Here is a 24,701-nt window from a genome sequence, read left to right as displayed (position 1 = left end):
ATAAATACACTTAAAAAAAAAAAGCAACCTCTGAAGAAAAACTCCAGAAACTCCAACATGAGGATCCTTTTGTAGAGAGGGCCAGGTCTTATGCATTGTTGACTGAATGTGACTTTATTTAGGGTCCACAGGGTAGATCAGGCATGATCAAGAGACACTTGCCAACCTAAGCTCCAGGACGAGGGGGAGTAGGTCATGGCTTCACCTCAACTTCTGAAATGCAGTTGAACTAAACTTGGTGATGCAGGAAACTTCTGTGCAGTTTCTGGTTGTATTCTTGATTATCACGCAGCATGTGGAGGAGAAAGGTTAGTCTTTCCTGCTCACTAAGGTAGCGGGGAGACAGGGCACATATAAACTCCTCTATAGAAGGAGGGAGGTGGTTGAAAAAGCCAGAGGTAAACATTCTAGGTTTGAAAAACAGAAAAACAAAATACCTGGAGGCAATATGGCAGGTTTGGCAAGAACACAGGCAGTGAGACAGATCTCCAAAACCAATTCACCAACTTACTAATTAGCTCTGTGTCTTGGGCTAAGCTGCTTAAACTCATAACCTTAGATGTCTCAAGTTTCCCGGCCAGTGGTACCATGCTAAGTGCTCAGTAAATGGTAGGGATGATTAGGATTGTTAGTGCTTAGTAATTTAAGCAATAATGAAGAATGTGTTACTTTTAGGTTGACCAAAAGGGAGATTGAAAACTTTTTTTTTTTTAACTGAAGAAATATTGTACTAAAACATATATTTAACAGCCCTTCTTCACTGTTACTTTTACAATATAAATCCCTATGTGATCGAAAAATGTAAAAGAAGAGACCAGTAAATATCTAGCAAGAGGGTAGCTACACAGCAAACCGCCATTAATTGTGGTATCACTCAACAGAAGTATAAACTTCCTTAGAAGAAGGAGAAGGAGAAATTCCCTAAATAGGAGGCACGTGTGAATTCTCACATGCAGTCTTCTGACCTTATGCACTTGCAAACTGTATAACCTCTAGATGGCGAACTTGGATAGGGTGAATACTAAGCAATGACTACTTAGAGAAGAAAGCAATGGTTTTTGTTTCGTTAAAGGAAGGACTAAGTTAGATTGCTACATTGATAAAGGCTGTACACTATACCAACCCAAGACAATACTTTGCTGACACACTGGATGTCTTCCTCTAAAGGGGCCGTCCATCTGCCTGTCGAAGTGAGTCTACCCTCAGTCATATGTGCTGTTGAGGGACAAGCCTGCATTAGTTTCTGAAAGAAATGTTTTGGTTCAGAATTCATACGGGCTGCTAGTCACTGATACAGGAGAACAGTATCAAGTAGGGAATATAAATAGATTTCTTACAAGTCTCTTGAGGCGTACAGAAATGTTACCCTCTCAGAATATCCATATGTAATGCTATTTAATTATCTGAACCCACCTTACATGTCCAAAGTATCCCCATCTTTTGATCTGTATAAATAATTATATCCTCCCTTGCTCGCTTATTGCCCCTGTTGAGTATTTGTTCTGTACACTTCCCAAGGCAATCCTTTAGGGACCAATTATCATCCTTTATTGACATCATCTCACTGGCTGATGGAGATTTCTAGAGTTCCACACTGGGCATTCAGGACTCCTAAGGGAGCTCTGTGGTACTTTATATGATCTATATGCCCTGCTTGAGAAACATTTTCTTCCTTAAAATTCTACCATGAGGTACTATTTTTAGCATATTTACTAGTTTTACCAGATCACAACTACATGTAATATGTGAATTTGTAGTAAAATTCGTGTGACTTTCCAAAACTGTGTCTGCTCATGCAGTGGCTTAGGTGTTTTGTTGCTTCTTTCAGTTGTGAAAAAGCCTAGTAATTCACCCAACATGATAGATGGATGACCTTTTGCTGCATTATAAAAGGGTCACTGTCCCCAAAGCGCCTCTCAGCTTGTGGATCAGGTAAAGGAACATCTCTAAACTTTTGTGGTGCCTCTGCCCTGTCAGTTATCACAAGGCTGTAATTATTGCCTAAACATTGGCCTCCCCACAACCATGTACTTATGGAGTCCAGAAACTATACCATATTTATCTGTTTATCCTTAAACAGATTGTGTCTGGCACATGGTAGTTACTTACGAAAATGTTGAGTGGATTAAACAATAATATATGTGCTTTGGAAGAACAAAAGAAGGCAGCAAGGAGGAAGTATCAATTTAGGAAAAACAAAAAGAGGAAGATAAGCTAACCACCTATAAGGAATTGTGCCTACATTAGACAAATTTCATTCCAAAAGTATAGAAAAAGAGAGAACAGCGGTGGATTGTGTCCAGCCAAATACATTTATTATTACTAACCAAATTCTTGAGAGGTTGACTTATAAACTAATGTGCTAGTTCACCATTTCCTGTAGAGAACATCTCTTCAGAGATTACAGTTTTTGTGTCCAGGTTACAGCATTGCCCTTAACCAATTCCTTCGCGTCTTCATTCATTTCAAAATGAAGAAAGTCCCTAACTTTCAGGATGGGGCAGTCCTGGTTTTCAGGTATCTTCCAAAAGCTTCTAAAAAGTTGCAGTTACTCTAAGATATGGTAGGTAGAGAAGTTATCAGAATGTTCAGAAATTGTAGATTTAGATTTAAAGATACCCACTGGTAAAAGCCATACACTAGAAGGTAGGAATGAGGAACAATCAGAAACAGACTCTGAAAGACAGTTCAAATAAGAGGAGCTACACATTACCCCAAATTTTTACTCACAGAGTTGACAGTGGAACATCTGACATGAAATAATAGGGATGGCCAAAGACATGAGGACCATGCCTAGTGATGGAGAGTATAGGACTGTCATGGCTACACATGGTGAACACTCAATAAATGCTGGTTGAATGAGTAAGCCATTGTGTGCCCGAGCTGCTGTTAAGGGAAGTCACGAACTGCTTTGTTAAAGGCAGGGTTTATTTATTTACTTATATATTTACTTAGGTACATGTAAAAAGGAATCAAAGTGACATGCACTATTAAAGTGTACATAAAACAGGGTAGGAAAAGTTAAAGCAGAAACCATTTAGAAGAAAGGAAGAAAGCAATGGCCTAGAAACCTGAGATGAGAGAATCATTACAGTGAAGCCATGAGCTTCCTGACAACCAGTTCAAAAGGGAAACATGCTAGATCATACATTCTCATCAGCCAGTAAAGGGGAGTTTATAAATTCATCTGGAAATGGAGAGTTATTCTTGGAACTTCATTCTAGAAAGAGTTTACTGCATGGACACTTAAATAAGAGGAAGAAGACATTTAATAATGTCTTTTTCATCAGCTACATACATCTTATTCATTGACTAAACTTAAAGGTAACCACCACCAACATACCCTATGTAAAATAATAGATGACAGAGAGGGGGAATGGGTTAATATATGAACATACACACCTGCCGCTCAAGCAAGAAAATACAAATATTGACCACAGTCCCCATGTTTGCAACTAGTTATGAGACTACATTTGTAACTTCCTTACTACACTTTCAGTAAAAAGGAGGAAGACTCTTCTTCCCTATAGTTTCTGAGCCCCTGTAATCTGTCCTTGGGTGAAACAACACCATATATTGGTTATTGATTTGGAACATATACCATTTTTTCTAGACCAGTACCCCTACCTCATAAGATATCCTCCAGCTGGCTCTGTAACTGAGTCTTCAATAGACTATTGCTTTGCTATAAAAAGCCAGCTGCTCCTGGGTTATGGTAAGACCAGTGAGTCCTGTGGGAAATTACCTATAACATCCTGACCAGAAGCAATGTTATGTGGATTACTGTTGGTGAATTAAGCCTTCAGGAAGTCCACAGAATATATTGCTAATAGAAACGTAGCAGGGAAGTCAAATCTCTATCCAGAACAAATATCCATTTTATTGAGAAAAATTGCTACCAAGTCCATAATGAAAAGGGTTCAATATAATCAGTCAATAGGAGGCTGGTCATGCCATCTACATGGCTCACGTATTGAACTGAATGCAGAGGTCTCTGCTGCTGCTTAGGCATTCAATAGTGGCAGTAGCCAGATCTGCCTTGTGAGGTTGAACTCAGGAATAACCTCCGCCTCTGTCACTATGCCCACTCTGTTCCTGAACCTACTGAGTAATCCTGGTGATGCTGGGGAAAGAAGACAGCTGACATGTGCAGTCCTGGTCTTCTTGCCCACCTGATTCTGGAGGGTCTTCTCTGCAGAGAGAGCCCACTGATGAGCTTTAACATGAGGCACAAGCATTCTCACACCATCAACCTATTTTAAGACCCCCATGAGTGCACCTCTACCCTAAACCTTCTTATAATCCAATATTATTCCTTTTAACTTCTCATCAAGCCAAACCTTTAGGTCCTATGTATAAATCTTCACTATAAGAATCTTTATTTCTAGGTCAATTGTGCAATTCAATTGACTTATCCAAGTTCTTAGTTTGAAGATTTATCTTCCTACTTGTCCCTCATAGCCAACAGTGAGAAGAGCTCTGGGATCAACTTATTTACGGCTGGTGCCAGTATATTACATGCACAATGATTAGTGAATCAGTCTTGAATCTTTTCTTCCCTGCCTACAGGAAATCCCATGAGGCTATATGAGTGGGTATAGGAGTGGTGGCATTTGAGCAGGATTAAGTGCCATGAGAGTTGGAGCCATTTTCTCATGAAACTTCCTTGTGCCTTTAGAACTTGCTCAAGTCTGATCTTGTATATGCAACTTCAAGTTGAGGATGGAGAGCTGCTTTGTACATCCAAATTTGAGAACAGGTCAATCAAATAGCGCTTAATTTGGAAGGCAGCTCGGGTCTAACAAAGAGTCCATTTCCTATGGCCAGATATTCAGTCTCTGTTAGGACCTAACAGCAAAAATCAAGAGCTGTTTCTCAACGAAAGTAGTTATTTGTCAAAGACGTAGGGCTTTGCTCTCAGTTATGGAGCTATACTATGATTCTCTTATTAGGGAGTTTCAGAGGCTCAATGGTTTGTTGCAGACACTTTGTGCACATTAGATTTCCTGGATCACAAGATCTAAGTAGCAAGTGTGGCTTATTCTTTAAACTGAACTGGCTGAAGAATATTCTTTTGCTTTGGGGCTTCCTTAAATATAGAGCCTTATGGTTTATTCAATAAGTAAGAAGGAACAACACCAACGTAACATTATTTTGCTTCTCTCATACTAAAAGCCCACCATATGTGTATGCCTCTTTCTCTATGGAACTGGATACAAGGTAAAGCAAATTGTCTTTAACTTGGAGGGGATACCTTTATATATCACAGATCTCTAGACTCCCAGAAAAATCAGTGAATTAGTAGATCTCTGAACTTTCATAGAATTCATCTCTTATCTTCAATCAGATAAGTGTCTTACCAAGGTGTCTTATGTATTTGCTACTTTCTGACCTAATTGTGATAACAAATCCCACGTACTGAAACTAGCACAAAGAACCCAGAATCTCTGGTAATTGTAGTCATGTTAATAATTTTGACCCAAAGGAGATATGTTCCTTTTTTCCTCCTTAGTCTAGCATTTTAGAATTCATTTTCACACATATTCCCCTGACTTCTGCTATATAAATTAGAAAAAAGTCATACAACTCTTTTGATATATAAGCTCTCTTCTCTGGGTATGATCTGGTCTGACTCTCCTGATATTTAGATACCTCAGCCCTAAAGTTCCAAGAAGTAAGACATTGAAGCCCCTTGATTCTTTTTTTTTTCTTCTTCTTTTTCTTTTCTTTCTTTTTTATTTCCTTCCTTCATTCCTTCCCTCCTTCCTACCCTCCTTCCTTCTTTCCTTTTCTGGGTAAACAGCATATATTGGCTTTATTTTTATTTACTTTATTTCTTTAACTTGATACACAGTAAAATTGACCATTTGTTTGGTCTTTATTTTATAATTTTAACACATGTATAGATCTGTGTAATAACCAACATCACAATTAGGATATGGAACGAATTTCCCTCTAAGCGATGCTTTAGCTGCATGCCACAGTCCCAAGGGGAAACACTGTTTCCCCTTGTTAAGACCATTGTTAAAACTAGTAAGTATTTAAACAGTTATTCAGGTGGCATAAGCTTTGAATATATACAGTTTTAGAAAGTGATCAGTTTAGGGGCACCTGGGTGGCTCAGTTGGTTAAGCATCAGACTTCGGCTCAGGTCATGATCTCATGGTCCGTGAGTTCGAGCCCCGCATCGGGCTCTGTGCTGACAGCTCAGAGCCTGGAGCCTGTTTCGGATTCTGTGTCTCCCTCTCTCTCTGACCCTCCCCTGTTCATGCTCTGTCTCTCTCTGTTTCAAAAATAAACGTTAAAAAAAAATTAAAAAAAAAAAAAAAAGAAAGTGATCAGTTTGGTTGTGGATATATAGAAATTTTAGAATATTAGCAGGAAATATATATCTCAGAGTGGAAAGTCAGGATAAGGGTGAATATTTCTTTTATTTTAAACCAGATAATTCTGAGGCTTTTCTAAGTTACCCAGATCCTTGTGCTACAGGCTCCCTTTGGATCTGATTACTCTGCTATAAGTTGGATGAAAAAAATTCTTGGGATAATTTGTTTTATAAATCTTTGTTGCTTGTATACAGTTCCTGATAGAACCAGGGAAGCAGACTGGATGAAGATCTTTGCATTTCTTTTTGCCAGTCCTGTAACATTCCAGGAGGAGATGGGGAAGGCTTCATAGTAGTGATAGTAAGAATCAGAAAAAAAAAGGCCATTTGCTTTTGGTGGTTTATTGTTGTCATTCTAATCACTGAGATGTACTCTTGTCTGAAAGGAAAAGATAAGCCAGATGGTTAAGTTTCTTTTCATTCTTCAAAAGGTGGATACTAATACCTTTGTGGTGATTGGGATGTTTGGGGTCCTGGCCTCCTGGCACACTGAATGCTTTTAACAGGAGTGGAAACTGGTGCCATCTTGAATAGAAACAAGTGAACTCATTGGGTTTCTATTTGAGGCAGGACAGGGACTAATATCAGTATGAGATGAGTCTCAGAATTTCAACTTTGGGAGACCTGCATAATGGATATAACATATTAAACCCACATAATCAAGAGGTAAAAATATAATTTTTGTATTTTTCAATGACTTAATGTAATTTCAATCTTATTATGCTATTTCATCTGGATAAGGGGAAGCATGAACTAACTAAGTCCCAGCAGATTCCAGTAACAAAGGTTCTTCTCTAACAATTTCGGGTTTTCTTGGACTTCTTCTGAGGAAGATAAGTGCAAGGTTTTCACAGAGGGTAAGTCCAACATCTTTGATTCATCGCATGAGCTTTTAGGATTTTTATCTAACCTGAATGGGTGAGGAAAATGTTTATTGTTTATAGTCCTTTGCTATGAATTTTTCATGTGCCTTTGCATTTTGGAAAAATAAATAAAAACAAAAACAACCAACCAACAAATCTAGGCCCTTGACTTGAGTCTGTCTTTCAAAACTATTAAGGCTTATTTTGTTTACTGCTGTATCCCTAATGCCTAGGATAGGGTCAGACACATAGTAGGTGCTCAATAAATATTTGCTTACTATCTAAATGAAAGACTGAATAAATAGGTGAATGAATCAAAAGTCTAAGCTTTCACTTGTTCCTTTTAGGTATAGTTTCCCCAGCAGAAAAATAATCAAATGAACAGCCACATACAGTAAGGAAAGTAAAGGAATTAGAGTAGATGAAAGTAGATTAATTAAAGTAGATTCACTGACACAGAGAGTAAGATGAGATTCAGATAGATGTCTTTCAATATTGAGTCAGGGGAGGACAGGCAGACAGAAACTACATTTAGAGGTATAAATTCGAATGTGTAAAAAAATAAAAAGCTTTAACTGCAAGCAAGTTACTTATTCTTCCTGAGTATCCTTTGTAAATAGGGATAACCAAAAATAAATGAATGAAATTTAGCTAAATTTATTACATCTTTATTGAGATATAATTTATATACTAATAAAACATACTAATTTTAAGTGTACAATTGAATTTTTAAAAATAAATTTACCAAGTTGTGCAAATATCAGAATCCAGTGTTAGCACATTTTAATCACCCAAACACTGTCCCTTATGCTCATTTACATTTAACTATTCTTCTCATCCCAACCCTCATTCCCACCCTATTAAATCTACTTTCTATCTCTTTGGATTTGCCTTTTCTTAAAATTTCTAAGAAATTAAATCACAAAATACTTGGTCTTTTGTGTCTGGCTTCTTTCACCTAGCATGTTTTTGAGATTCATCCATGTTGTAGCAAGTTCCTTATTATTGCCAAATATTTCATTTAATAGATATTACATTTTCTTTATCCATTCACCAGCTGATGGACATTGGGTTGTTTCTACTTTGGGGCTATTATGAATGATGCTGCTGTGAACATTTGTGGGCAAGTCTTTGGGTGGATATGTGTTTTCATGTCTCTTGGATAAATACCTAGGCGTGGAATTTTGGGGTTTTTATGGTAAATAGCTGATTAACTTTCTAAGAAACTGTCACACTGTTTTTCCAAAGTGGCTATACATTTTATATTTCCACTAACACAGTATACAAACTCCACATCCTTGCCAACTTCTGTTATTTTCTGCCTTCTTGACAATAGTGAATATAATTTTATGAGGAGAAAGCAGCCACCTGTGTTTCCTTATGCCAGCTGTATTGCTAGTGAAATAATGACAGCTAAGATAGGATTGGGATCATTTAAAATATCTGGAATGGAATTTATAAAACTTGAAAAGAAGCAAAAACTCTCTGCCATCCTGTTAATCTTCTTCAAGCTCTACTTTTTTCTAGATTTTTTTCCCTCTTCTATTAGAAACTCTTCATGACTCTGTCAGTAGTCTCCCGGAGTTGTCTCCTACTGGGCCTTATGAGAACCAATTATTAAATTTTCAGGAATTTTGTGAGCCATTTGTCAAACACAACCGTCACTAAAAATTAAATATATAACTTAAAGCTAATAAGTTACTTAAAGACAAACACAGATCTTATTTCTTACTTATTTTGTAGCATTTGACTATCTATGGTGTTGAGATTTCCTATGTCTACTACATTTGCATCATGGACACATTACATAATGGTGTGATACTGCACATCTCTTCCCAATGCTATTTTCGGTGATCCCACAGTGATAGCTTGAAATCACCCATGGTAGGAATATTTACACCACAGAAGCTGGCAATTGCTACAAACCAGTACTTTTTTTTCCCTCCCAGAGAAGTGGTTGTTAAATATTTACCGGGTCTAAATTTATCCTGTTGGTATTTTTTAATTAAGTTTATTAAAGGTGTAGATGATTTTGGAGAGAATCATACCATTAAAATATTATTTGGTTCTTTGCTGTTTGTCTATTACCTCAGTAAAATTTTCTTTCCACTAATAGCCTGAATCCACTTCTTATTAATTTTATACTTGGCAATTTATATTTTGGAGATATCGGTGGGAAAAAACTATGTCTACTCTAGCTATTTTTTCTTCATTGTCTTGGTCAGGTATTAATTATAGTGTTATGTCAGTCTTATAAAATGAACTGAGAATGTCTTTCATATTTTTCTACCCTCTGTAATAATATAAATTTCCTAGAAATAATATATTTCTAAAAGAATTAGTCAAAATTGACTATGACATCATCTGAAACTGGCACTTTTCTTAAATAATAGATTTTTTTTACCCATTCTTAGTATTAATTATATCTTAGATTTTTCTTCACTTTAAAAAAAATTTAATGTTTATTTTTGAGAGAGAGAGAGAGAGAGAGAGAGAGAGAATGCACGCACGCGAGTCAGGGAGGGGCAGAGAGAGGGAGACACAGAATTCAAAGCGGGCTCCAGGCTCCAAACTGTCAGCACAGAGCCCAATGTGAGGCTTGAACTGAGACCTGAGATCATGACCTGAGCCAAAGTCAGACACTTAACCGACAAAGCCACCCAGACACTCCTTTTTCTTCACTTTTAATGGTGTATCAAAATTGTCCTAGAAAATATACACTATAAGCAAATATTCACATTTTTAAAAAAATGTTTATTTTGTATTCGAGAGAGAGAGCGTGAGCGAGTGTAAACAGGGGAGGGGCAGAGAGACGGTGACAGAATCTGAAGCAGGCTCCAGGCTCCAAGCGATCAGCACAGAGCCCTGTGTGGGGCTCGAACTCATGAACTGTGAGATCATGACCTGAGCCGAAGTCGGATGCTTACTCGCCTGAGCCACCCAGGCACCCCAAATATTCACATTTTTAGGTGGATTTGTACATGATAGTCTCTTATACTTCTAAAATCTTAATCATAATGGTGTTTATACCACTTTTCCCATTCTGAAATGATTCTCTCTTCTTTTTTTCCACTGCATTTTTCTGAAAGCCAATTAATTGGTATTTTCAAATAGCTACCATTTTGATGTATCTGCTATTTCATAAATCACTGTTTTTAAATTTTTTATGTTTATTCACTCCTCCTACTTCCCTATGACTTAGTCTGTTACTCCCTTTCCATTTCCTCAATATGAAAGCAGTTTATACTTCTTCATTTTTATTATAAAAAGTTATCAAGCTATGAATTTTTTCCAGGTATACTTTTGGTTGCATCCTTATGTCTGGAAATGTTTTGGAAAAACACAGTAAGATGACTTATAAGTGCTATTGGAATTTCCAAGCAGGCCGATTTCAATTCTTTTTGTTGTTGTTAATAATTAGAACTGTTATGCATTGTCAAAGAGTTCTTCCTTTTGAGGGTTTGTGAAGTTTCTTTTGATCCTACTACATTATTCATCTTTATAAATGTTCAACAGTAAGGCACACTTAAATATATATTTATTTTGGATAAGAGATGAAGGGTGCATTTATAAAATCATTTTGATTAATGAACTATTTTATATTAATTTTTATTCTTAAGTATAATTATACTTGGGGGGGCTAGGGCAGAGGAGACAGTTGTTTTGAGTAAAATATCATAAACAACTTTGAATGTACCTAACCCTGTACTTATTTCCCTACCTTGTTTAAATTAGAAGTGTGGGAAGAAAGTGATAATAAACAATCAGGAGGAGGTAGAAGAAGGAATAAGAATCACATGACAGAGATGCTTTAGAAAGTTTTAAAGTGCTACAAACATGGAGGAGACACACTACCTAGGAAGGACATTTGCTAAGGTCTAGATGATGGAAATAAAATCTTTCAGAGTATGTTTTACTTTGGAAATGATTGGGATATAAAATTAAGTAGAGAATGATACTAATTATAAATGAGACTTTGGTGCCAGGATTAAAGAGAATACAGCATGACAACTCATAGCAAAGTTTCTTTTTAGTGTCTGAAAGTGCCCAAGTGGCTCACAGCAAGATAAATAATTGGTCACCTGTCTCATAGCTTAGTCACCTCAGAATAACTGGCAGATAATACCTGCCACATAGTAGGTATATGACAAATCCAGGCCTACTTAACTCCAAACCCTGAGTTCTTTCCATTTGCCATAAAGCCTTTCTAGCATATGCTTATAAAGAAAATGGCCAAAATAAATAAATAATACTATTGTGAAATGTATTTTAACTTGTACACATATTCAAAATTATTTGAAATTACCTATAATGAGACACATAGGTGTGTCTAGAACTATTAAACTTAGGGTAAATAATGTGGACCAAAAAATGAAGGATCTGGGTTGACGAATGGTATAAGATTATCTAAGTAAAGGACACCCATGAACTAATTACAAAATCTGGCTCTGAGTTTCCTGGGAGTAAAGGCAAAAAGGAACAATATGATAAGGTTTAGATCCTAACAATCTAATAAAAAGAAATGTGTCCATTTTGTATGCAAATCAGAATGTCTCCTGCTTTAACCATAGAAGAATTTATTATGTGGGACTTTAAGTAAAAATAACTCTAAGCAGCATAGTAAACATCTTCAATGGCAATTTTTACAAAACATTATTTTTAAAATTACAATTTATAAACCAATTATATTTTTATAACTAATTATCATAAAATAAGGAAAACAAAATCAGTTTCATTTATAGCATAGTGCTTTCCTTTAAAAAAAATCCTAGCGTTAGTAAAGGAATATCATCAATAGAATAATGGACTTTACTTGTTTTCCTTTGTTTTCAATAAAAAATTGCATACATTTTCTGCAATGTTGTACAATTTTTATTGTTTATTATATTTTATTGAAATTGGGTACTGGATTATCTGTCTGCTCTTTAGTTGGGTATCATCAGCTGAATCATCTTTGTCTGTAAGAGCTACCTACAAATTACTGCATCTAAATGTTATCCTGCAACATCTGAATGTTTTTCTGTAAAAATAAGGTAAAGGAAAAAAGCCTGTGACATCACCAGGTCTCTTTCCCCTGATTATCCAGGATCAGATTCCCTAGACAGAAGATGTGGTTAGCATTTGATCCTAATCAAAGGACCCAAAATACGTGGATATAGTTCATTTTAATCTTAGTTGAAAAGATTGTGGATAGACACTTAGGAAAAAGTGAAATCAGCATAATATCTCCTCTTCAAGTGCAGTCCAGCTTTCAGAGTGGTAACTTGGATTTCGGCCTCTTCATAATTGTCCTTGAGGAAAACAGAAGGATTTCACAGCACAGAAAGCAGTGGTTTATGAGGCTGGGTACAAGACAGACGTACAAGAGAACTCTGTTCATCTTCTTCAAAGTGATGCAGCGATGGCACGGCCGCTGCTGTGGCCACATGTAATATAGCCTGTAGCTCTTTAAAGAGGATTAGCTTTCGCGGCTGGGAGCATTCAAAGCTGGATTTCATGTAGAGTGGAATATGCTAATGAAATGTAAATGTCTATGGCAAACATTGCGTAATATCGAAACCCCTCAAAACTGAGCTTTGTCTCTTGCACAGTGGGAAACCAAACTTTATCATGTCAGAAGAAAAAGTAGAAAAGAAACAACCTTCATACGTTTCTGCCCTATGTATCTGTATCTGTAAAAAGTGAATTTAAATATATATACACATGTATATTTATATTTAAACTAAATTAAATTTTAAAGTCAGTGGGGAAAGCAAAGTCATTCAAAAATATCTTGATAGATCTGTGCCCAGAGATGGATGTGAAATAATTCATATTTGTAGAAAAGGATATATGCATAACATGGATTTTTTAAACACTGTTTTCAACACTATTTTTAAACACTATTTTAAGTCTACAAAGGGCTTCACAAGGTTTCCCCCCATTTCACCTTAAAATTTTTATTTGTAATTTTTCCTTTTTTTTCTACATCATGTCCTTCTGTTCAATAATGAAAAATACCGTGTCTCTATCATAATTTTCCACCTAGTTCTTTTACTACTAGGAAGCCAGTATGAGATTTGATTCATCTCTTAAAGCTACATATGTACTTAATTAAATTAAGGTCATTTTCACGTATTAGAGTTTTAGAACACATCTGACATTGAGAAGGTGAATTCATTATACGAGGTGTGTGACTGGCAATCCATGTAACTGTGTATAGCATCTTGGACTCCACACACATGGTTCCCAAAGATTAAAAAGCCCTTAAAGAATTTCTTCTCAATTGCTGGGAAATAAAGATCCCAGGAAGCACATGGAAACGGGTGCTTGTGTGATCTTTCATTAGTTACTAGCATTTTCACTATGCTCAACCGAGTAGTTTAGGTTCTCTGCATTTTGTTGGTCAGTGGTGTGTGTGTGTGTATGTGTGTGTGTGTGTGTATTTTATACCTCAGTTTTTGAAGGGTTTGTCTCTGTAGACACTGAGGAGGAATGGTAATACATATTCATGAAAGAGTACTCTTTCCAGGCCCTGCTACCTCTGACAAAGCCTTAGCTGTTTCACACAGCAAGCTGACTGGGATTGTGTGTGAGGGCTGCATGGCCAGATTAGTGCAAACAGCAAGCCCACTCCTCTGCTTGTTAGGCCTTGCCTTCCTGACAATTTCCCCAATTGTCGCTTGTGACAAGGCTGTCATTAGGTGATGGCTTCTTTTGGCCATTTTCAGATAAAGATAATTTCCTTAACTTCCATTTTATTTGACAACAAGCAGTTTGGGAGAGAAAGGAAGTGCTTCAGTAGTTTATGGATTAGGGTTTTGTCACTTCAAAGGCATCTTTGATCTAAAAATATGTGCTGTACCAAATTCATTATGTCTTTCCTTAAAGAGCTTTTAAATTTATTGATCTTCTCCTCAATTATTCTCCTTTTACGTCCAGTAATGATGTGTGAGATGGTAGTGTTGGGAAAAGCCTAAGGAGGAGTGTGGGGAAAATGCAGCCAACTGGTCACTTCTAAGGCCATTACAAGAATGAAACAACAGGTGCTTTTGTTTAGTGTCGATTCTCTTCTGAATCCCCATGCAGACAAAGGCCCCTCTGCTGTTTATCACTCAACATAAAGATATCAGTACCAACAGGATAAGACAAAGTTATATTTGATGTTATAACCTAGTAAAGCAAAAACCCCGCAATTTGTGTAAAAATTATGCCTGCAATTGTTTTCATTCTCACCATTGACTACTTGAGTTCCAAAAGCCTGTGTAAGAGTAATAGAGAAAGAGCAAGTGACTTCTTTGAGGACCAATAATTTGGCTTCCTCTAGAAGCAATATTACATTTTACTGAGGCTCAGCTTGCCAAAATTCTTAAAGTTGGATCATTAGACTGCCACCGAGAGCAGAAAATAAGAGATGATTAATCCATATGTGAAAATATACTTGAAAAGCCGAGCAAGATGAGCATTTACAGCTTCCATACTAGGTTCTCTTATTTAGAAGGTCTACTTAGCCTTTTCACCTTCCTTTTGCTGTTGTTGTTGTTGTTGTTCTAAACAAATGTTATGCGGAATTATTGTGTTTTAAACAACACCTAGGACAAAGAAGTAAATAGTTTACATCTAAACTATCACGATTAACCATTGTCTTCTAATGCTTCACCTATAATAACTTCAATTTAGGACAGAGCAAGCCACTCCCACCTCTGCAACTGGAAAAGGGGGTTAAAACAAATGGCTTCATTTCTTTTTTCTTTTTTTTGTCTCAATGTATTATTTTATTAGCCTTTTGTCAGGCTATTTTAAAATTTAGAGATATCCAGATGGTTTTGATAATTAGTTCATTTTAGTGAAGCATCATTTTAAAATCTTACACATTAAAAGAAATATGTAATTTAAAAGCATGGCCTTAGGTTCCTAAAGGCAATAAAAATTGTTTCTTTTAAAAAGTCAGTTTTCTGAATTTCCAAAGACCAGTAGAACATCATGTCTTTCATTCTGAAAAACTCACTTAGAGGTTTGGGACTCTATCTTTAGGCCCTTAATACTCCTGTCCATAAAGACAGGATTAAAAACAGCCCTCAAAACAAAATGTCAGAAGCATTTTCCATGTGTTAGGTTATTTCATCCTTATTAAGAGGTGGATACTATTATTAACTCGATTTTACAGAAAGAAACTGAGGTGCAGAGAAGTTATGTAAGTTGGCCATTATCTCATATTCAGTAAGTGGTAGACCCAGACTTGAGTACTTGGATGCAAAGCTTATGTTGTTAATGGTAGGTCCTAGAAGACGTAGGATCTGGATTATCTCCTGGTACTGAACAAGTAAATGTTAGCTTTCTTCTCCTTCCCATCCTTCAGCTCCCCAGTCCTGGGCCCTTGTTCCACAGAGTCCAAGAAAATGGGAAGAGAGAGTAGGAAACAATAATGCGAAGGGGGCTGATCCAGGTTTCCTTCTGCCCGTGTGTCAAACACAGGGGTGCTGACATGCCAAAATCTGATAAATTCAGACAGTGGGTTCATGGTTCATTGTGCTGTCTTTTCAAGGAACCTTCCACCCCTTCATTATAGACCTCTGATGTGATTTGTCTTGACTTCGTTTTAACCAGGAAACCTTATTTTAACTTCCTTGTGAAATCAGTAAGTGCCACTTTGGAGGAGGAAAGAAGTACTTTTTGAGCAAGAATGTTTTGGAGAAAGATCTCTGTTTTGTCTTAGAGTTCACCTGCTCTGTAACACGTGAATGCACCACAGAAACTGGCAGGCAGCAACACCACCAGCCTGCCTCCGAGGAGACAAAAGTAAACACCCGTTTCAAAGAGATTGCACTGAAATATGATATCAGCTGCAAGAGAGGGCCATCTCCTCTGGTCAAATGAGAAAAATCATATTATCCTCACTGTGGTATACAAATAGCTTGTAAGCCACATTCTCCATTTGAATGATAACAATAAAGTGCTAACCTCACTGCTGCCGGGCCAGGGCCAGCCTGATCCCATCTCCAAACACAAACACTTCTGCCTCGGTTTTGGCTGGGGGCTGTGCAGTGGCCTCCCAACCCCCACCTTTTCTTCCCCCCCTGTTAATTGGCTGAGACCACCAGAATTTGGAGGACACAGATGTCACTGATAGTTTTCCTAGGGAGCACATTCATGCCCATCTGTTGCAGCCTAGAAGGCTGTTCATATATCCACAAGGCCTTCATTTAATTCTTGTCAGAAAGTAATGTAAATCCAGTTTACCTCAGAGGTCGCAGCCGAGATTTATGCCAATGAGCCCCCTGCAATTTACACACACTGTAGTTGTATAGGATGAAAAGAAAGCCTTTCATGTTGGTGCATATTAACAAGAAAGCCTGCCTTCCGAGAGGGGCTTTTTGATTGAGGTTTCTCCTGATTTTAATACAGCCGATGCCAGTTGGTATACCCAGCTTTAGAAAAAGGAAAAAAAAAATCTAATCTTTAAACTAAAGTTTCTTCTTTTATAAGATGTAAAAGAGAGAGAAATCCTAGCAAGTGGCACTGCCATGTCTTTAATTATCTGCTATGAGACAAAACTCCCCTGCACTTGCAGAAGATAGAGTGTGACAGGAGAGCGTGTTCTGGCCTGAAGTCTAGGGAGAATTCAGTTGTAAGCAATTGTCTTTCCAATGTGAAAATAGTAGTGGCGACCAGTTGAATTAGTCTCTGACTTTTCAGTTGTCTCTTTCTCGTATGTTTAGAGGAAATTATGGCATTTGATTAACTTTCTTTGGCCCAGGCTGGGTAGAAATTGATTCATCAGTAAAGTGGAAGAGTACATACATGATACATACTTATGTATTTATAAAATTATTGGGAGCCTACGAGTGCTTAAAAGGACTTCCATTCATCCTATCTTTCCATCCATTTTGAAATATTCAGGACGGTATCAGTAAGCTGGAAGGCAAATAGTTTTAAAAAACACCCATCAGGTCAAAATCTTCTGGAAAGCCTGAATATGCTTTTTATGAAGTATATGACCATGGGCAAGTTACTTTAACTTCCATGACCTCAACTTTCTCATCCCTAAAGTGGGGATAATAAAGCCTATATTATAAGGTTTTGTGTCTTAAGTATCTTGCATAGGACCAAAGATAGAAAATATTCAACCTGTGATAATTTCCTTCTCCATCCTGCCTTTTGGCAGTGTCTGTGACAGCAAACTGTAGATTAAAACTGTTAGTTAACTTGGTTTAAAAACTCTAAGCATCCAAATCATCAGATTACTTTTTCATATTTTTTAAAAAGGTTAAACAGACATGAAGTTGGAGATTTTCTTTCCAGTTTGCAATTTTTGTTTTGAGTTGTTTAACTTTTGAATCCTGTAGAAAGTAGAATAATAGAAGTGTGTTACATAGTTTTGTTAAAAGCAGGCTTGGCTTCTCTACTCATTCAGTCCTAGCCTGTGATTTCCCAAGACAGTGTTAATAGGGGGCGTGCTTCTCTTGTTTTTGTAGACAGTGCTCATTTACCCATGCTAATGGCTTTGAAATATTGGTATGATTATTTTTGCACACATTTAACTTTTTGTTTATATCTTTGTTAGGATAATATTCAAATTGCCTTGTGCTTTCTAAGCACGTACTGTTAAAAGGGAAGTGCAACAAAAAAGCCCAGATTGTATGATGAGGATGGAGGTGGAATGGGCCGTAATTAAAATTATGTGTTGTTGGTAACTCATTAAGCAGACACTTCAAATACACATAGTCATAGTCTGGACTTAATTACAGAATCAGATGAAGCAGTGGCTTCACTTTAGAGAGTAGGGCTCACATTCACGAGGGCAAAGCACAGTTTTGTTGGCTATCCAAACTTCGTACTAGGCAGATTTAAAATAATTTCAGAATAGTCTTTTACCACTTCTCAGAGTTTATCAAGACATTTCTTTTTTGCTTACAGTCTTTAAAACAGAATCTTTAAAAATTTTTCATTATACACAATTTCAAACGTACAAAATTAGAGGGGGCAATATAAGAAATCTGATATATTTTATTCAGTCTCAACGTCTAACAATCTGTAGCCAATCTTGCCTAATTTATACCCTCACTTTTCCCTGCCTCCATGTCCCAGATGATTTTTGAACCAAATTTCAAACTGCATGCAATTTCATGTATAAATATTTCAGAGTGTTTCCCTAAAATATATGAACTCTTTTTCTTTTCTTTTTTTCCTTTCTTAAATGAACTCCTTTTTGAAAAGCATAGTACTATTATCTCACCTTAAAAATTAACACTAATTCCTTAATATCATTTATTGCGACTTAGTATTATCAGTGAGAAAAATGGAAGGCCCCCCTCCATTATTTGAAAGATTATTATTTGGTGGATTATTTGGCTTTCATGTTACAAATTAGTTATTTTGCTCCCACAACACAAGAGTTTCATGAATACTCTTTTGTAACAACTTTTAATGTTGATTTATGTGGTCGGTGTGTTTTGTGATATGTGGTAGTATCTTCCTAGAATGAAAATTTGTCATTTTATTGGAAAATAAAAATTGTATCATTATTCTACTCCTACCTACCTTCATTGATTCATTTGGGTAAGTGTTTTCCAAACTTATTAGCTTCAAATGAAATTATGCATGGAAAGCCACTATGTAAAACGGATGGAAATGAAATTGCTCTGGGGCCATGTTGCCGACCTCTCATTTGTCCCATTCTTTCCCCATGTGGGGTTTTGGTAAGTGAAATGCTTTTTTATAAATGTATACCATTTTCCCATTCTGGTTTTCGGGCAAGACAAATTTCTATGTGAAACAATGTAAAGAATAAGAGAGGATTGCATACATAGCTGAAACGACAAGAAAATGACAACATACTTAATTTTTAAGCCTACTACCACTAAAAAGAATGTTTCACTTAAAGTAATTAAAATGTTTATTGTAATGGGAAAAATCTACTGTGTTCATAAATAATGGCCCCACTTCTTAGTTGACTATACTGGGGCCTCCTGGGAAGAGATGTATTTGCTCCCTGTCAGGATTAATCTATAAATGCAATCACCACTTAGACCTCATCAGTTCTTTCCTTCCCCTTCATTGGTCCCTCTGGAATTATACTGCAGCTTGAGTAAGGTCAAAATTAGGATACTTTTTCCCCAGGAAAAACACAGCCGTTGTTATTTCAGTGCTTTAAAATTTGACAATCAACCCAAGAGTTACTTCTTTGAACAGCCTGGAGTATACATTTCTGTCACAGAATCAATATTCTACCAAAGTAATGCATTCTGTTTTTCAGTGTGTTTATTGGTTTCTTTCCCACGAAATCCAGGGACACAGAGTAGTCTCACATAAAACCACAGTGGATTGTATGTTTAAAAGCCCGTATCTAACACCTGCAGATAATCCCAGTGAGTTGCCATTTGAACTTGGACAACCATTGAATTTCTGACTTTATCTTCAAATGGGGGCCATATTACTAGCTATCTTCCTCACTGTAATTTTATAAAAGTAAGGTAATTCTCCGATTTCCTTTGTCAAGTTTTAATATGAATGTCTTGGGGCGCCTGGGTGGCGCAGTCGGTTAAGCGTCCGACTTCAGCCAGGTCACGATCTCGCGGTCCGTGAGTTCGAGCCCCGCGTCGGGCTCTGGGCTGATGGCTCGGAGCCTGGAGCTTGTTTCTGATTCTGTGTCTCCCTCTCTCTCTGCCCCTCCCCCGTTCATGCTCTGTCTCTCTCTGTCCCAAAAATAAATAAACGTTGAAAAAAAAAAATATGAATGTCTTTGCCTCCAACTTGTCTAAACGTAAGTAATCTCATCCTGGTGGGTCAGAATATTGCTTTGGAGTTTTTTTCATAGGCTAAATTATATACTTATTTTACTTTCCCAATGAGGCTGTCTTTGAGGGTTGTCTATTCTGTTTCTTGGCAACCTTTAGAAGTATCAAGTACAATATATAATGGATACTCAACATAGGCTTAACTACCATTCAGAAGTTTGCAAATGCAGTACATATTATTTTATATTTTAACCCTGTAAGTTAGCTATCAAAGCTAAACCTTAAGGAAATAGTAAGAAACAGATCGTTAATTTTTGCCAGGAAAAGATTGTATAAAAACTAATGTGTTTCAGTTGCTTACTTTGATTTACTTATTTTAAAAAATTTTTCTGTTCTACACTGGCAAATATTCCTTCATTAGCTAAAAGCAAAGAATAGAATTAACACTAAGTCTCAGATCTCCATCCTTCTCATTAGGGGAAAGAGAAAATGTGAGTTCTTCTGCTTGAGGAGCTACCAAAGAAAGTGAGTGGAGTAGTTCAAAAGCAATAAAATTATATCCCCAAATCAGGTGATTGATGTTCTGAGCACACTTGCTCTGTGACGGAGCAACATTTTATCCAGTAACAGAACTCTTACTGAAAGTGAAGAATCCTGAAATTGTAAAACTGTACTCATTTTCCAAGTCAGCCTGACCAAAGGAGGGCCTTGAAGCTCTCTGTAGGTTACAGAGAGAGCAGAGCAGGTTTGGTTTTCTAATAGAGTCTTTCTGGCTCCTAAAATGACTCCCGTTAAGGACTGTGCATTTGTATGTACCTTAGGATGCATATAAGCTGTCAACAAATAAGTAAACAAAAAATTAAACGTGCTACCTTTTCTTTATAGACACCTTTCCCCCCACCTTAAGACCACACAGGAGTGGTAAAATCCTGCTGTAAACTGTCCTACAGGGCCCCTCACCCCGGGGCTGTACGTGGTTGTCACTATGTTCAATTAGTTTGGTGTGTGAATATTTGCCTCATAGAGCGATATTTTTGCCTTTGTGCCCTCCAAGTGTGTGGATATCCAAGTGTGTGGATATCCCGGCGGTTCTCCCTCAACAGTCTCTTGCCACTTGAGAAAATTCAAGTCGTATTTGTTCCCAGGCCAGTAGGAGGCTCCCTGCCAAGACCCATCGGCTGCTGGTGGCATGCACACGCTGTGTGAATCACATGGCCACATGGTGGACTTTTATTATGTCGGCCTGGGAGTGTGGTCTGCCAAACCCCAATCCAGAAGCCCACCCCCTGGCGCCTTTGACATTTTAAGTAAAAAATAAATAAAGAGCTTTGTGTGTATCTCAGAGTGAAGAAGAAGATGTGGGGTTGGGGGTGTTTCTGTCTGATCTGTAATCCGATAGACGTTCTTTCCCTTAGCCACTTCAGGGCTCGCTTTCCTGCCACCTCAGATAGGGGAAAGGCTGAGTACTGGAGGCAAAGGCTGATTAAACCAAGTTGGCTGGGTTTTAAGGGCTTTTCTTTAAGCAAGTAAAACTCACATTTTTCTTCCTGAAAATATCTAACTGGTTATAATATTTCAATTCTCTAACATATTTTTATTCATTAATGAATATGAATCTGGAGAATTATTTAGGGAATAGTCCCATTACTACAGGACTTTATACTGGGGAAAATAGCAACATATCAAGAATCTGAAAACTTTGCATCGCCAAGCAATTTTCTCTCTTAAGAACATAAATGCTAATTAAGTCAATAAGGAAATCAAATCCAAATAAAGTAAAGAGAAATTAGGTGACCCTTTAAAAAATGAAATTTTATTTCTTGAAAATTTTATTAATAACAATAACTGACCACTATGGAGCACTTATTGCATATGCTAGGCAATGTTCCTTGTGTTCTATATATAATATATTATATTTACATTATTATAGTTATCTAATATCATAATATAATCCAATCGATCCTTATAAAACTCTGTGAGATTGGTTCTATGATTACCCTTTTTTACAGATGAGGAAACTGAGACATGATTTATCTCAGGCTGCTCAGCTAACAAGGAGCAGTACTGAAATTTAAACCTGAGAACCCTGACTGCAAAGTGCTTGTGCTTACCTTGGCTACCCAGTGATGGCTTAGACACTGAAAGGGCAATTCCTCATTTTACTCTCTTCATTTTTCTGCTTCTATAATTTCAGAGCCCCCTCATCCCTTTCCTCCAAGACACAGTGTTCTTTCGTAGGCTATCTCAATCCGAATCCACATCAAAACAACTCTCACGGCTGTGAGAATTACAAATACAAATTTGAAATATTTTGTTGCAAAAATAACTTTAATCCCCACATCAGCTGGCCTCATCAAAAGTCTGTAATGCTTCATAGCCCTGGCAATTTTGTATCAGAGTATACGTCATGCCATTTCCATTTGCATACGGCACCATTGCCTGGCCTTTCCTCCTAGTCCACCCCGGGGACATCCAGCAGGTTTGCCATTCTGAGTCTGTCACACAGAGCATCTCAGTTGCCTCATCAACAAAACACAGACTATATTAATAGTCAAGTCAGCTCCATTTTTTCTTTTAAAGATTTCTCTTCCAGTGAAGTTATTCTTGCTGTGTTTTTCTCTGGAACTCTGGTATCCATTTAATGGAAAGTTGTGTTTTAAGGACAAGTCAGGAGCCCTGAATTCCTATCCTGATCATTGCTTGGGACTTTGGGCAAGTTACTCAACCTCCTCCTCCTTCTGATTCGTCACCTAGAGTTTGGGTGGACAATATCTGCCTCCTAGAGTATAGTTGTCACTTTGAAGACCCTTCAAAGTTTGTAAAATAATTTTTTCCTGCTCTGTGAATGCCCCCGTGTCATGGAAGCTCTGGATTTGGGGACGTATGGAGTTAGTAAATGTGGCAGCTCTTCTCTTATTTCGGGTGCAAAACTACAAAGAAAACTCTTCCTGGAAGCACCACTTGGAAGTACAGGATCCTTGAGCCAGACCAGATGGCAGGTTTGGCTCACCTTGACCTGAGATGTTACTCTTCTAGCCATGGGGGCCGGGCTTCTAATTCATCGGATGTCACCATGGCTGATGGAGTGGGTAACTGTAGCTGCAGAGTATGAGCAACAACCCCCACGATGATGACCTTTTTTTTTCCCCTCCTCTTTCTTCCTGAGGCCAACAGGTAACCCATTCATGACCCGGAACACTCTCATTGCACTTTCCTGTGCAGTCAAGTTGGATAAACACATTCAGCAGTCAGCAACTGAAGAGGGTGGGGCACAAGGGCAAGAGAGACAGAGACAACTTTGAGAGAAGGGACAACTTTGGCCTCCAGTCTCCTGTTCTAACAATGTGTGGCCTTTAGGCTGGAAGTCTTGATATAAAAGAGCCACAGGAAAAAACTTCTCTTTCATTTATAAAATTCCCGAAAATCTTTTCTTTTTTAAATTATATACGCTCCTTCATTTTCTTTGTAAATGGAAAGAAAAGGTGAATTGAATTTCTTGGCCATCTAGTGTTTGTGAAATTAATGGCTCAAACTGCCTATCTTATTATTTCACTAGTCACTGCTAACTCATGGATCCTTAATACAAGATGAGGATCTCCTCCTTGGAGTCTCTTGTCATGCCACTCCCCAACTAGATTTCTTTTCCTCACTTCTTTCTCCAACTATTTCAGATCCTACCTCCTTGAAAAGTCCCAGTGCAAGTGCCCCTTCCTACTCTGAAAGGTTCTTTCTCTCTCTCAATGGAATCACTGACTCCAATCCTAAGGGCAGGAATTGATATTTATTACCTGTGCAATACTCCTAGGTTTGAGTTTCTATTTTCCACTTTTTAATTTTTTCATTAAATGTCAAGTAGGTATCAAAAAATTATAAAATAGGAGCACTTGGGTGATTCAGTTGGTTAGCGTCGGTCTTTGGTTTAGGTTATGATCTCACGGTTTGTGGGTTCGAACCTTTCATCAGGCTCTGAACTGACAGTGTGGATCCTGCTTGGGATTCTCTCTCTCTCTCTCTCTCTCTCTCTCCCCACCCCTCCCCCGTTCACACTTTTTCTCTCTCTCTCAAAGTAAACTTTACAAAATTATAAAATAGGTGTAATATACCGAGAGCATGATGAATGCTCATAAATCAAATAGTCTGAGTAAAAAACGTACCACGTTCTTTGACGTTTCCTGTGTTCATATGCTTCCTCCTCATCTTCTTCACTCTCCCCTCAATAAATCCACTGTTGTTAATTTTTAGTTTATCATTCCCTTCCTTTTCTTTGTAATTTTACCATATACATTTGTATCCTGTAATAATATATTGTTTAGCTATAAACATTTTTATGCACATATTCGTCTGTGACGTGCTTTTTTATATTTCTAAGATTCATCCATATTGCTATATGTAACTGTAATTCATTCACTTACTTGCTTGTTCTATCTCAGTGTATGAATACACTTCAGTTTTTAATTATTTTTTTTTAAGTTTATTTTGAGAGAGAGGGAGAGAGAGAAAGTGAGGGAGGGGCAGAGGAGAGGGGGAGAGAGAGAATCCCAAGCAGGCCCCATGCTGTCAGCGCAGAGCTTGATGCAGGGCTTGAAGCCATGAACCATGAGACCATGACCTGAGCCAAAATCAAGGGTCAGACACTTAACCAACTGAGCCACCCAGGCACCTCTACACTTCGGTTTTTTAATCCATTCTCCTCTTGATGGGTAATGGATTGTTCCTTTTGTTTGCTATTACAAACTG

At 37.4% G+C, this 24,701-nt stretch overlaps 1 protein-coding gene across 4 annotated transcripts in view; it reads left to right on the top strand.

Moving 5' to 3' along the window:
- Positions 1-24,701, top strand: part of ALPK1 (alpha kinase 1) — a 126,466-nt gene that overhangs the window by 25,361 nt on the left and 76,404 nt on the right. Inside the window, exon 1 of one of the 4 annotated variants that reach the window (XM_042935672.1) lies at positions 6,323-7,242. The exons of the other annotated variants lie outside the window; for them this stretch is intronic. The gene's annotated coding sequence lies outside the window, so the exon portion shown is untranslated. Of the gene's footprint in view, positions 1-6,322; positions 7,243-24,701 lie in introns of those variants that run through there. 4 annotated transcript variants of the gene reach the window in all.

Source organism: Panthera leo, chromosome B1, assembly GCF_018350215.1.
Source record: "Panthera leo isolate Ple1 chromosome B1, P.leo_Ple1_pat1.1, whole genome shotgun sequence".
Taxonomy (NCBI): Eukaryota; Metazoa; Chordata; class Mammalia; order Carnivora; family Felidae; genus Panthera; species Panthera leo.
Note: the sequence above shows the minus strand (reverse complement) of the source record. Positions and strands in the feature narration are given on the sequence as shown.